This window comes from Aphidius gifuensis, linkage group LG5 (assembly GCF_014905175.1).
Source record: "Aphidius gifuensis isolate YNYX2018 linkage group LG5, ASM1490517v1, whole genome shotgun sequence".
Lineage (NCBI taxonomy): Eukaryota > Metazoa > Arthropoda > Insecta > Hymenoptera > Braconidae > Aphidius > Aphidius gifuensis.
This window is the reverse complement of record NC_057792.1, coordinates 11197379-11213202: the sequence shown is the minus strand read 5'-3', so window position 1 is coordinate 11213202 and position 15824 is coordinate 11197379. Positions and strand designations below refer to the sequence as shown.

Here is a 15824-nt window from a genome sequence, read left to right as displayed (position 1 = left end):
TTATAAAATTATATATTCATCACAAAACTATATATGTTTCTACATTTATTTCCTGTTCAATCATCATGCTCTGAATTTATTTTGTGTCACCGAGCATATATTAGCTGTGTTCGATGGTCGTCTCGGCTCAGTTCCGTTTCACTTACGGCTCACTTATGGCGCTAGCGACGTACGGTTGTTTGAAGAACTACAAAGGCACAAAATCTCAATACAGGTGCCTATCTATATCATCACTGTATTAATGCCCCAATAAATATTGTTTATTTACAGTGATGATATAGATAGGCACCTGTATTGAGATTTTGTGCCTTTGTAGTTCTTCAAACAACAAGCGCATCGCAGCGCCATAATGGCCGTAAAAGTGAAAATTGAGCACGAACAATCAGGCTACAACTAATGATACAATCAATAGCTAAATCTTTAGTTTTCAAACTGCGAATTAATTGACTGGCAGAAACTACCAGTAATCTACTGGTAGATAACTGGTAGGAACTACCGGTAATTCCTACGAGTAACCTACCAGTAGAATGCTGGTAGGACCTACTGGTAAATCTTACCAGTATTCTACCGGTAAATTACTGGTAGGAGATACCGGAAAGACTTACCAGTAATCTACCAGTAGGTCCTACCAGTAATCTACTGGTAGGTTACTCGTAGGAATTACCGTTAGTTCCTACCAGTTATCTACCAGTAGATTACTGGTAGGTCTTACTGGTAGATTTCCAATGAAAATTACCGGTAGCTACCAGTAGATTACTGGTATGTGGTTATCTGGGCAGCAATTATGAGATTATAATCACACGGATAATTTAACAGCACTCAATATCTCAAATATATTTTCCCTATCGTTGTTTATGAGGAACGTATTATATTAATCCGGGAGACCTATTTGCCAAGTTGACTTCTTTCATCATATTGGCATACTTTAATATATTCCAGGCAAACTCCTTAGCTAATTTTTTAAAGTCATAATATTAACTGTTAAATTATTATCTCGTATAATGTTTTAATTCTAATAATATTTTTTATACACGTTAATGAATTTATTTATTATTTATCGTGTAATAAGAAAAAAACAGTTTGACAGCTGTGTACAGTGGTGTGAGTGAGAGTTCAATAAATCATTTAGTTCATTTTATAAAAAAAGAGGGCAGTTTCAACTATCATACACTTTATGTAGTATCATACGTATGATTGTATGATACTCCAAAAATCATTAATTCCTTAAAATATAATTTTTTGGCAACATTAATTCCTTAACTACATCTTTCCCTTAGCTACTGCTTTTTCTTGGACATTTCCATCTTTTAAAAATAAAATGACATGTATATTATTTGTTTAATAAATAGAAAATGTCCGAGGAAAAGCAGTAGCTAAGGAAAGGATGGAGCTAAGAAATTAATGTTGCCAAAAAATTATGTTTCAAGCAACATTAATTCCTTAAAAATGGTTTTCCTTGATATTATTTATATTTATATAACAAATAAATTACATGGACCAATACATATCGAGCAATAAGAACTAATTGTCGAGTCGACAGTCAATAAGAGGTGTGTTCGTTCACTATTCAGCTACACAGGCTATTGCAAAGGAAGCTATTTGCCATTTAAGAAACTTTAGTAACTAAAATTTACTAAAACATTCGTTATTTTCAGTCATTGTGTTTATTTTGTTAATTTAATATTTTTCTCAGACGCAAGAACAAATCACCAATTAATAATAATGAAGAGCGAAAGAACTGAACGAATAGCAATAAATAAATAGTTAATTTTTAGTTGCTAAGTTCTTCAAATGACCGCGAAACGCTAGCGCTTCACTTGCATGCTCCGTGCATACATCGGTGCATGGATGTATAATAATCTCATGTTAAAGCATAGGCTGTTAAGCTCACGGAATGGAGCAAGTCAGTACCTTTGCCGGTGATGATTATTCTATGGTCACATGGTATTTTTGTTTACATTTTTGGCAATATCATAATACATGACAATGTGACACATCAGTATATGATCATTAAAAATTAAAAATACCGGTGTTTAGCGATATTTAGTTCGAATGAATCATTATGGTCTACAGTCGAGTTGACGCATGTATCATATGTAATGATGATTTAGTTGGTACATGAACATTACATTGCATTGGTACTTAGCTCATCTACATGACATCAGAGTCATTTTGTTCAGACATTACATTGCATTGGTCATAAAATTCATGCTCATCTGGTACATTAACACCAGGTTTAATTGCAAGAACATAAGGATTAATTGATGCATCAACGATAGATTCATTTGGTACTTCATGAAAATTTTATTATCACGTTATCACCCTTGAATATTGTATTATCTGAAGATGAACAGACGTCTGAAGATATAGTTAGGTTTCAATCGTTTTACTACGATATATCACGTTTCTGAATAATTTTTGAGTAAACATGATATTATATCACTTGATGAAAATGTTTTCACAAACCAAACTTGATATACTCAGAATTCCTTAGCTTTTAATTTGATTTAAACATCAAAAGTTTAGATCCTTAAATTGTTAAGAAAATACAAATTAGTATGAAAAATAATATATATATGTAGGTATATAAATATATATTTCATTAAAATATTACCTTTGGTACAGAAACCGAAATACCATTTTTATTTGCCTTTAATGTTTTGACATTCGCAATACATTTTGTACCATTTTTCGTGCTAAAAAGAACACCAGTGATAATAAAATAATTTTAAATATTAGTTATAACTGTAATTAATAATATTCGAATATTTTTAACATTAAAGCTACATAAACAAAAGGATTGACATATACTTATATATATACTTATATCTTATTATAAAAAAAATAAGAACTAACTTACTTTTAAATGCAGACTTATTGATAGTTTTATCAATTTATTATATTATGATCATAGTTTAAATCGTCACATTAATTAATAACAATTAATAAATAATTATCTTTTGACTTGTCACATTATCATGAAAAAATATAAACAAAAATAACATGTGACCATAGAACTGTTGAAAAAGCGAAATCACTGGCAAAACGTACTGACTTGCTCCATTCTGTGAGCTTCAGTAAATTTCGAGAGATTACCCTCCTTATACACCTCCATGGCTCGGTGTGAAAAGTGAACGAACACACCTAAGAATGTTCAAAATGGCGTCAGAGGTATCTTACAGTTTCTTACAGTATCTTACTGTAAGTGTATGAAACCTCGAAAATCGACCATTTACCCATCACTGCCCATCACTGGCTGTCACTGCACCCGTATTCAGAGGATGTTCTCATTAGGGCGTTTTTTTTCCGATGGTGGCGCTTGTGAAGCTTTTCTATGTAAAATCTATATAAAAAGTTCACAAGCGCCGCCATCGGAAAAAAAAGCCCTAATGAGAACATCCTCTGAATACGGGTGCTGAAGTGCACTGAAGTCTCAATTTCGGAGTAAGTCAGTTCGAAAAACTACCAGGATAGCTATTCTCGACATAATTATCCCCTCAGTTATCCCCAGCGACAGGGATAACTATTTTGTGGAAATTCACCTTAATTTATGGCTTTATTTGTATCTTTTTCAATGATTTCCATCAAACGACTACATCGCTTTCGAGCATTTTCATGTTATCCCCGGTACAGGGGATAATTATGTCGAGAATAGCTATCCAGCTATGTTAAAGCATAGGCTGTTGGTGAAGCTCACGGAATGGAGCAAGTCAGTACCTTTTTTTGCCGCCCCTAGCGGAAGAGTCATTAATGAAATGGGCGCTTACTCAATAGCAGATTAACAGCAAGTCAATAGCAAAAAAAATTATGGATTACAAAGGCTCTGCATTATACTAAACATATTAAATTGATCTACATAAATTAAGGAAAAAATTAACAATGTTTCTATCACATTATTATAGCGTGATTCGATGTCATTTCTCAACAATCATAGCGAAGAATGATGTTAAATTTTTTTAGGTTATGTCCGAGCTGTCATTTGTTGTTATCTGAGTTTTGGTAATTTATAGAAACTTACCGCGAGTATTACAGCGTTGCCAACCATACCATAATTATGGTATGTTTACCATATTTTGATCTTCCATACCATATACCATAACGACTTTACCATATACCATAATTTAGTTTTTTCACCAAAAAATCGAAATTTTTTTTTTTTAATTACAAACAGTAACGTTTTTTTTTCATATTGGTAGACATACTTCCTCCTTGCTATCAATCAAGAAGACTAGAGAGATCTCTTGATTGGTCCCCAATACTAGCACACACTTACACAGGAAGTTAATAAAAAATGTTGTAATGTGTGATGCTTTTTGGGTATATGTATTGAGCATAAAAAATGCATATATGTAATACTACTATATTGCTAATATCGCCACTTTGTGTCTCTAAAGGCAAGAGCGTCGACGATATTTCCTTCTTTTTTCAGAACAGTAAAAAATGAGAAAGAGTAGGGAGCGTAGGGAGGGTTCGGATTAACTCGACAACTCACCAACGCAATGTATACATATGGGGCATTCTGAGTCAATTCAGCTGGTCATCTGCCTGACCCTCTCGGATTGAGTTGAAAATTTTTTTATATGTTGTTTTTGGCTTCTTATGCAGCCTGAATTTTTTCGAAAATTTTGTGACGTATTTTAGCCGGTAAAGTAGAGTGTTCTAATGTTAATTCTCTTCTTTCATAAAAAAAGCCCCAATTTAAATACATGAAATTTTTTTCATAAAATAAGGTACTCAATCCACGTGTGTTCGATTAAAAATTAGAGTGGGCCGAGATGTTTTTATGCTTTTTTTTTTTTTTTTCAAAATATTTTGAAAAAAAAAAAAAAAAATTAAATTTTTAAATACAAAAAAATAAAACAAAATTAAAACATATCTTGGTAAAATTTCATTTTCGGCGTACTTTAGAACTAAAAAGTGAAAAATTTCAATTTTTGACGAAATGTTCGTGAAATTTTCCACTTTTTAGTTTAAAAATATGCCGAAAATGAAATTTTACCAAGATATGTTTTAATTTTGTTTTATTTTTTTGTATTTAAAAATTTAATTTTTTTTTTTTTTTCAAAATATTTTGAAAAAAAAAAATTGAAAAAAAAAAAAAAAAAGCATAAAAACGTCTTTGCCCACTCTAATTTTTAATTGAATATACGTGGATTGAGTACCTCATTTTATGGAAAAAATTTCATGTATTTAAATTGGGGCTTTTTTTATGAAAGAAGAGAATTAACATTAAAACACTCTACTTTTTGGCTAAAATACGTCACAAAATTTTCGAAAAAATTCAGGCTGCATAAGAAGCCAAAAACAAGATATAAAAAAATTTTCAACTCAATCCGTGAGGGTCAGGCAGATGACCAGCTGAATTGACTCAGAATGCCCCATATGTATATGTATATTGTATACATATGTATACAAATATATTTAAATGTACGAATAATTATATTATTTGAATAATAAATATTGAATAAAGTAAAATAATTTTTTTCATTCATTTTTTTTTTTTTTCATTTAGTTATTTCAATTATTTTAAAATATTTTATTTTATTTATTTAATATACGTAAGAAAGTAAAAATAGTATTGGTGAGTTGTCGAGTTAATCCGAACCCTCCCTACGCTCCCTACTCTTTCTCATTTTTTACTGCTCTGAAAAGAGAAGGACATATCGTCGACGCTCTTGCCTCCAGAAAAGCTCCACTTATTGGGAAGATAGGATGTTAGCAATATAGTAGTATTACATATATGAAAAAATGATGGTGATGAATATTTGTATAAAAATTTATCTGAGTGTGTGTTAAATATTATAGCACTCCCACACTCAAATGCTGATAGTGAGAGAACTTTCAGTAAAATTAACTTGGCTAAAACAAAAATAAGAAATAAATTAGCTGTACCAACAATGCGTGGAATATTATTAGCTAGTCAACATGTTCTTTCCAATGGAAATTGCATTAAATTTAAGCTATCCAAAGAAATGCTTCCACGTATGACTACAAGTACTTTGTATGATAAACCAAATATTAAAGAAAAAGAAAATTATATTGATGATGATGATGATGAGTTAATGGGAGTTTTGTTTGATACAAACTAAAAATTTTAATAAAAAAAAAAATTAAACAATATATATTGTTTTTTAATTAAAAATATATTTTACATTAAAGAGTACTAAAATTTATATGATAAAAATTAAAAAAAATTAATATGAAAAATGTCATTAATAATAAATAAATATATTATTAAAAATAAGTAAATATGACTAAATAAATAAATAATGATAAAAAAAAATTAACTGCATGGTTTCATTTAATTTATTTCAATAAAAAATTTAAAATTTCCTTCTATACCATAATGGTGTCCATTTTACCATATTTTCCCCTACTTCATACCATATTGCTGTTTTCAGAGTTGGCAACGCTGCGCGAGAATAAAATGACATAAAACATGCACACGAAAATAAAAAAAAAAGTCAAAAATACGTTATTTATCATTGTTATTTTGTATTATTGTTGAAAACTTTTGAAAAAACAATATTATAAACAATTAATTAACAACAATACACAATAACAATGATAAATAACGTATTTTTGACTTTTTTTTTTTGCTATTATTAACTATAGCTATTGACTAGCTATTGAGTTGCTACGAATTTGCTATTGATCTGCTGTTGACTTGCTATTAACTAGATGCTGGACGAATTTATACGAAAAAAAAATTTTTTTTTTTTTCTATTTTATGTATTGTTGTCAAAAACTTAAAAAAAAAACAATATAATAAACAATTAAACAACAACGATACACAATAACAATGATAAATAACGTATTTTTGACTTTTTTTTTTTGCTATTAACTAGCTATTGACTAGCTATTGCATTGTTACGAATTTGTTATTGATCTGCTATTGACTAGATGTTGGACGAATTTATACGAAAAAAATTTTTTTTTTTTTTTTTAATTTTATGTATTGTTGTTGAAAACTTTAAAAAAAACAATATAGTAAACAATTAAACAAGAATACACAATAACAATGATAAATGACGTATTTTGGACTTTTTTTTTGCTATTAACTAGCTATTGACTAGCTATTGAGTGGATGTTTCATGTCATTTTATTCTCGCGGTAAGTTTCTATAAATTACCAAAACTCAGATAACAACGAATGACAGCTCGGACATAACCTAAAAAAATTTAACATCATTCTTCGCTATGATTATTGAGAAATGTCATCGAATCACTATAAAAATGTGATAGAAACATTGTTAATTTTTTTCTTAATTTATGTAGATCAATTTAATATGTTTAGTATAATGCAGAGCCTTTGTAATCCATAATTCTTTTTGCTATTGACTTGCTGTTAATCTGGTATTGAGTAAGCGCCCATTTCATTAACAAGTCGCTATTAAGCTGTTGTTGAGTGTTCCGCTAAGGGATGGCGTTTGTGCTCCGTAGTCCCCATGTCACATGTTATGTTTGTTTACATTTTTGGCACTCTCATGAATACAAGATAATGTCAAAAATCAAAGTATATAATTATTAAAAAATTATAATTTTCGATGTTTACATTTTTTTTATTTTTTTTATTTAGTTTGAATGAATCATTCCATTATTTTGCTACTTACAATCATTTATACAGAATTAAGTATTAAAAAATATCGCGCACAAATTGCTGCAAAATTGGTGTTAAAAAAATGGATATCAAAAATACAACAGATAGTACAATTAAATTGACTGGAAATAATGTTGAATTATTAAATGCAAATGCAATAACATTTTATTTAGCTGGTGATAAATTGAAATATTCTGATGGCTTCTATTCTAGTTAAATTGTTCAGTGGATGTACTTTGCTGATAATGAATTATTGCAATTAATTTGTGCTAGCTTTAATAAATTCAATAAAAAAACAACAAAGTCAAATGAGTTGGCTAACAAAAATTTATTTTTTTATAGAAAAATACTAATCTATCATTAATAAAGTCTATTATACTGTTTACACAATTTAAAACAATGAAAAATGAATAAATTAGACAGCTCTCAATTCGGTGTCAAAAACCTGTCGATTTAGTAACAAAATATCTCGGTAATAATGACCGAGTCAATTACCGATGAATGGTCAGCAGTCCAATTCACAGGGCATTACAATTTAGGGCTTTTTTTCACCACTCACAGCGCTGTGAAGCTTTTGTATATAAAATCTATATAAAAAAAATTTTACAAGCGCCATCAGCGGCAAAAAATAGCCCTAAATTGTAAAAAATTTGCCCTGTGAATTGGACTGCTGAGGCTCGACAGCTTTCTGACTCCAATAGAAATGCGAATCTTGTCATGGGGTGCGTTCCGTGGCTATCCAGTCCGTACGAACTCCAAAATGGCGACGAAAAAAATGAAAAAAAATGAGAAGGCCAGAGATTTATACTAACTTAAAATATTAAGTATTAGTATTTTTTCAGGTTTAAGTTGACAGAGTTTCTATTTAATTATTTTAAATCTGTCGAATAAATTGGCTAACGTCAAATTTGATCAGATATTTTGAAAAGAAAAAAATCAGATCTACCACAACAAAGGATCAAAATATTTCCAAACTCCGCCATTTTGAAGTTCGTACGAACTGGATAGCCACGGAACGCTCCCAATCTAACCTTTCTACCGTGTATAGTTTAATCTCTTATTTAATATTAAATACATGTACTAGTCAAGGTTTCAGTCAGTTTAAGTTATTCTCATTATAATTTTATATTTATTTCATATTTTTCCAACTCATTTTTAGTATCCGGTGCCTGTGAATTACGTTTTATATATGCTGTCGAATGTCTGTCAAATCGCTGTCGACTGAGTGCTACATTGGAGAGTCGAGCCATCCGCTAGGGACAATTGTTTTATATAAAAATCAATAACTATTACTTTTATAAAATTTTATACAAGTGTATAAAGGTATATAAAATTGTATAAATGTATATATAACTGTATTTTAAAATGGTCAAACGCAAAATTTGCTTTGTTGATAAACGCTCAAAAAAAATATTATAAAGAAATGTTTTTCTTTTTTTTTCTTTTTTCTACATTAAATACGTAGACATAAAAAACTGTCCAGGCTCAGGACTTGAACCCCATACCTTTCGGTTACCAACCCGACGCAGTATCCGATGCGCCACGATAACGCATGTAAGGTGTGTTCGTTCACTTTTCACACCGAGCGTATGCAAAGAAGCGCTAGCGTTTTGTGGTCATTTGAAGCAACTGTAGTAACTAAAATTTACTATTTATTTATTGCTATTCGTTTTTTCCAGTTCTTTCGCTCTCTTTCATTATTATTAATTGGTAATTTGTTCTTGCGTCTGAGAAAAAATTATTAAATTAACAAAATAAACACAATTACTGAAAATAACGAATGTTTTAGTAAATTTTAGTTACTAAAGTTTCTTCAAATGACAAATGACTTCAAACGCTCTAATACGCTTTCGCTCGCTCGCTGCAAGTCGCGAACGTGTGAAAACTAGAACACACCTGTGAAAATAAAAATTTATTTGTTTCACATCAACAAGCAAAAGTCACGCCTGCGCAGTCGTACGGAAGCCCTGGAGTGCCATCGCGTGTGCTGTGTTACCAACCGTTGTGTGTTAATAACACAGCAGCATTTTATTGATTTTCACAGCATTTTTGTTGATTTTTAAAAATATTGCGATTTTTACGTTTTTTTAGGGCATATAAGCGCAGCCAAACATGGGGCTGTATTTATCAGTATTTATATATACAGAAGATGTAAACAAGTACTTTTCATTAGCTGACAAGCTTGAATTTTACGTTGTCATATTATTAATTAAAACAATATTTGAATAATATTTTTACTTAATTAAAATTACCTATTATTTGCTACTTAATAATTAGTAATTGGTTTTGTTCATTCAACTTGCTGCAAATAACCATCATCCATTGTTGTTAATATTATGTTGTGAGTAAATAGTTTATATTTACGATTTACTACAATATATTTATTTATTTTGTCATAGAGAAATAATCTAAATGATTTCGATTTTAGATTATCAGTATTTTTTTATTTTTTCAATTGTCATGGCGAATCAAGATCAAAAATTGGTTGCTCAAGTGACAGATGGTGAGAAAACATTTGGAATACCTTTAAATAAAAAAAGAAATATCGATATTGCACCGGTTAATGCACTTTTGTCTAACGCCAATGCTTTTTTATATACAGGTCCAACAATCAAATCTAAAACTATACTGCTCTAATATATTTTAGATGACAATGAAAATTACATGATGATGGTACTCAATCTTGGTTTTACAAACATCTTAAGTCAGAGCTTAGAAATGTACCGAATGATACTCGTGATACTTTATAATGCTTTGAATTATATTGCACTTGTTTATTTAGTACAATGATAATAAAGAAAATTTTTACTATTATTATATAATATTTTTCTACTGAATGGTTTAATTTGATATTGTAATTTTTTTTATAATAGTTATTTTTAAAACTATATATTCCAAAATATTGCAATTTTTTATTTAATAATTTTACGATAAAAAAAAATATACCTGTATAAAAATAATGGTCGAGGGCATGTTAAGCTGAAAAAATTGAATTTATAGTTATTAAATCATATAATGATCCTGGCTGATTAAAGCATCGTTTGTTATTTAAAATTTAAAAACAACAAACATCCATTATCGATACTCCAAACATGAAACAATGCCAAACAGCTCTAAAATCCAAATAAATACTTGTTTACATCTGTTGTAAATGGAACCCTATGTTTGGCTGCGTTTATATACCCATAAAAAAACGTGTGTGCTGTGTCAGTTGCACAGCACACAAAAATGAACAAAAATGCTGTGTGTCATTTACACAGCACACGAAAATCAATAAAATGCTGCTGTGTTATTAACACACGACGGTTGGTAACACAGCACACACGATGGCACTCCAGGGCTTCCGTACAGTCGACTAAAAAATACGTAAAAAATTTCGACTAAAAAATTTCTTTATGGGTTGTAATTTTTTCATCGGGAAATAGCAAAAAAAAAACGTAAGAAAATTGCTATGGTACATTTTAATTTTTCAAGATGTAAGGTATTATTTTCCTCACTTTACTATTTTACATTTAATTCAATTTCAAACAATAATTTAAAAGAGAGACACGAAATTTATATTTAAATATTAGAAATGATGAGACAATTTATTTAATAATGAGACTGTTTGATATGGTAATTTAACAAGATAATATATATCTATTTTACTGGTTGTGAGGTGGCATAGCCCCATCACCAATACAATTTTATAAGTATAGTTCGGACGCACCGTTTAGCTTGGCGGCCGGACTAGAAGCGAAGAGAGCGGAGTCTCAAGCGACAAGACGTTCTCTCGTACCCACACATATATACATAACTAAAACACCTCACTGACTATGTCACATGACCTGTCAGTGTGGTGGGAGACATCAAATATTTCTATCTCGCTACAAAGACTACAATTGTTTTTTTCGTTAAAATGATAGTAAATTTTTTAATAGTCAAAAGATAGTTCTTTGGTAATGTGGCAGCATAGTAAAATTTCATCGAATTTTTTTTCCGTGTAAACTCTATTTACCTTATTATACCTTCTTTGCTTACATACTTAACATATTATACTTATTAACCTTTTTTTCGATAGAAGCCCAGGGGTATAGCCAAGAAGACTAGAGACTAGGTTTCTAGTCTTCTTGGGTATAGCACTACATGTATTTTTATGTTGGCTTATTTGCCACAAGGGACCCTAGACTGAGTCTAGTGAGTATAAGTATAGCCCGCCATATTTTATTGAGATGATAAATCGGTTTATTTCTACGTTATCTGTCGCGATTCTTTCTTACCCGCTAAATTGAATTTTCTTTTGATGATTGTAATAACTATATTTAGGTAATTGATTAATTTAAATAAATAATAAGCTATAGAAAAAAAGTCTAAGAAAAGAATGTAGGCACATATTATTTTATAAAAAATTAATTCAGCTAAAAAAAATAAACATGTAAAAAACATCTTTTCCTTAGCTACATCTTTTCCTTGGACATTCGTATTTTTATAAAATAAATTTACATGTGATTTATTTATAAAATAAATTTACATGTATTTTATTTAAAAAAAATAAAAATGTCCAAGGAAAAGCAGTAGCTAAGGAAAAGATGTAGCTAAAGAATTAATGTTGCCAAAGAATTATGTTTTGAAAAAAGATATTTGCTTGGAATAAATATTTTTTGGCAACATTAATTCCTTAGCTACATTATATTATGATCATAATTTAAATCGTCACATTAATTTTTAAATAATTATATTTTGACTTGTCGCATTACCACATATCATAAAACATATCATATCATAAAAAAAGTAAACAAACATAACATGTGACATGGGGCCGTGGGAGCACAAGCGTCATCACCGGCAAAAAAAGGTACTGACTTGCTCCATTCTGCAGTCCAATTCACAGGAGATTACAATTTAAGGCTTTTTTCCTCCACTGGCGGCGCTTGTAGAGCTTTTGTATCTGAAATCTATATAAAAAAAAATTTTACAAGCGCCATCACCGGCAAAAAAAAGCCCTAAATTGTATAAAATTTGCCCTGTGAATTGGACTGCTGTGAGCTTCCGCAGTAAAATTCGAGAGATTACCTTCCTTGTAGACCTCCATGTATACTAGGGATGTGCGATAGTTGAGAAAGACTTGAGAAAGACCGTCTCATCAGCAGACTCGGAAGGTGTAGATTTAGCCTTTTGGCTAGGTTGACCCTTCTCAACCTCGGGAGCAAGAGGCTTAGCAACCTCTCCGATTGGAGTCGGCGGTTCAGCGGCCGATGGTGTTTCGTCCATCTTCCCCTGTACTGCTGCCTCCACGGGAGCGAATGGAATTGCCACTCCTGGATCCATTGCTGGATCTGCCATCTTAGGTGGTGATAATGGGTCCACCAACTCGAAGTTAGTCCAGTGTTGGACGTCCTTCATCACCTCCTCGAAGGTCGGCTCAGTGGATCCTTTCAACAAAGGTTCCCCCGGCTGACCAACCGATGGACTTGGTTCCTGGATTGACAGAGGATTCCCTTCGGGCACACCAGCACCAGGTTCCTCTGTCGGAGTCCATTCCATTGCTGGATCAGACTCCCCAGTCGAGAGCGAGTTGGTCTCTACCAACTCCAGTGGCTTAAGATCACCCATGTTCTCCATAGCCTTGCTTTCAGAAATTAGCTATCACACAAGCTTGGTCTCAAAGAGCAGTATCCCTCGTCGTAACCGGACAAGGAATGAGCTTCTTCACTCGAAGCAGCTCCTTATATACGCGTGGGAGCTAGATATTTCGCCCCTCCAATTTGCTACAACAAATATCGATCGTCTGCGCAACTCCGTCTTCCCCACCAATCACGCGAGGGGTTCACATGACCAATGAGAATGGAGCGCACTAACGCCGAGCCCTGATGCGGCAAAAGTCGGGACTACCGTACCAGACTCCCCATTTTGCCGTGAGTGTCGCTTCGAAACCTGCCATGGCAGGCCCCACGTTGGGAGCCATTTTGTAACTGATTTTTCCACCGATAAAGTAGAAGCCTCAGTTACTATGGAGTCAACGAGGATTTCTCACCATCCTCCTCTCTTACCGCCAGGAGGGAGCCAGCTGGTGTATAACGGCAACCAACGGACCGTGGGGTAGTTTCGGGAGCAATGGCCGCCGACGGCCATTTCGGTAGCGACTAGTTCAGTAAGAAAATGGTAGAGGGGCGCGGTCCACCATATTAGTTCCAAAACGTCACTCTGGCACCATTACTAAAATGTATATTGTTTTTAGTATTGGCCGGGAGCGTAATAACCTCACCCCGCGGCGGTGGTTATTACCGTGAACATTAACCTTGGTTTAACTCACTCGAACAACCTAAGTCAATACGAGAACGAGGATATTCGTACCTCACCGGCTTTACCAAATATCCTCCTATTGCCTACTCACTCTAGTGCATCAAGCAGTCGAACATAAAGTCCATCCGCAGCCACGCTGGTCTTACGCCGGACCACTCCATGCATCTGACTACTCGATTATAGGTTACCCTGACAGTAAGTAACCACACTAGAGCGAGAGAGCGAGTGATATACAACGTCCTACCTATACAGCATAGCGACATCGTAAATCACCCCCGAGAGCATGCACCACGCATCGGGAGCTTGGTTGGACTCATCAGTGACATCAACTAGTTCCAACCTAGGACCCAGTCGACGTCATCGTCTAAGTCGGCTACCTCCACCAAGGAGTCATGCCAGCTTCACCAATGATATTAACTAGCTCCTCCATAGGAGCATGTCGACATCACCAAGTCACCAGCCAACTCCACCAAGGAGTCGGCTAGCTTCATCGGAAGCCAACCACGGACTGTCACCAGTCCCGGTGCCATCAGCCAGCTCCGAGAGCCGGCCGACGACTGGCAGTGAGATGCCAGCGATCACCAGTTTTATGGACTCTCTATCCCCACTCCCGTTTGACCCACTCCATACGACCATCTGTGCGCACACCTCGATGCGACTCTCCGGTGGGAGTGTCGAAGTAGGGGATACGAATCTGTCGTAGCCAGGGTAGGAATCCGGATTATCCACTCGTGGTGGATGTCTACCAAGTCAACACTGACATTCAGGCGAAAATGGATGTCACTACCGAGGCCACTCACAAACCGGTGGTATTAATTAGCGTCTTAGTCGATAAAACCACTCAGACCAGACCTCTAATTATTTTCGGGAGCGCGAGATCTGCCAAATCTCGTTACAATGTATATGGGACATAAGACATGGGACTTGAGACTTGAGCTATGCCCCAGGACATGGGACATGATAAATCGCATGTTAAAATGATAAAATTTAATTTTTTCCGGTCAAGTCTGTATTACCGACACATGACAATTGGGAATTTACACCATCAAATGGTATATGGGACATAAGACATAAGACATGAGAAATCGCACGTTAAAATGACAAAATTTTTCCAAATCTGTATTACCGACGTATGACAATTGAGGATTTCACACCATCAAATGACAAATTTCTTTACCATCTCTGCATTATCAACAACTGGGAATTCAAATAACAAATTTCTTTATCATCCGTGTTTTACCGACCGAGTTGCAGTCCCCTGTCCCCTCGCCGATCTACCTTTTTTCGACCGCCCTCTGGTCTAGAACTCTGGTTGATACACTACTAAAAATGTTTATCTATTAATGAGTATAATAAAAAAATTATAACTTCGGTTTATTATCGAAAATTTCTAATGCTCTTGATACTTTGTTGAAGATTTTATAACATTCATCAGTTAAGACAAATTAATTGCTATCCATAAATACTTCGATAGATCTAAATTTTTCCAAAAACATATGTTGAAACCGTTCAAACTTTCCGCGTGGTAAGGTTAAGTTATTTTCAAAATCTGATCATTGTTTTTTCAGGGACTTTTCATATCGTGCTATCACATCAATCGTACCAACATGATTCTTTCGGCGCGTCTTCAAGCCAAATGAACATCTCACCTATGTTCCCGCAGTCCAATTCACAGGGCATTACAATTTAGAGCTTTTTTCCTCCACAGGCAGCGCTTGCGGAGCTTGTGTATATGAAATCTATATAAAAAAAATTTTACAAGTGCCATCACCGGCAAAAAAAAGCCCTAAATTGTAAAAAATTTGCTGATTACAAAAAATAAGCCCTCATCAAAATACACGTAGTGCTATATCCCTTATTTTTCTCTTGGAAGTGACAAATGTTTTACGGAAACATTCAGAGACCTCTGCATTGAATATGGCGTCCATTATGCCGTCTTGTTA

General features: G+C 33.2%; 1 long non-coding RNA gene across 1 annotated transcript; it reads left to right on the top strand.

The window, feature by feature from the left end:
* Positions 1–9656: 9656 nt before the first annotated feature.
* LOC122857610 lies at positions 9657–10421 on the top strand. Its single transcript, XR_006374241.1, has 3 exons — positions 9657–9940; positions 10028–10102; positions 10202–10421. It is a non-coding gene; the product is annotated as an uncharacterized LOC122857610 (long non-coding RNA).
* The last annotated feature ends 5403 nt before the right edge of the window (positions 10422–15824 follow it).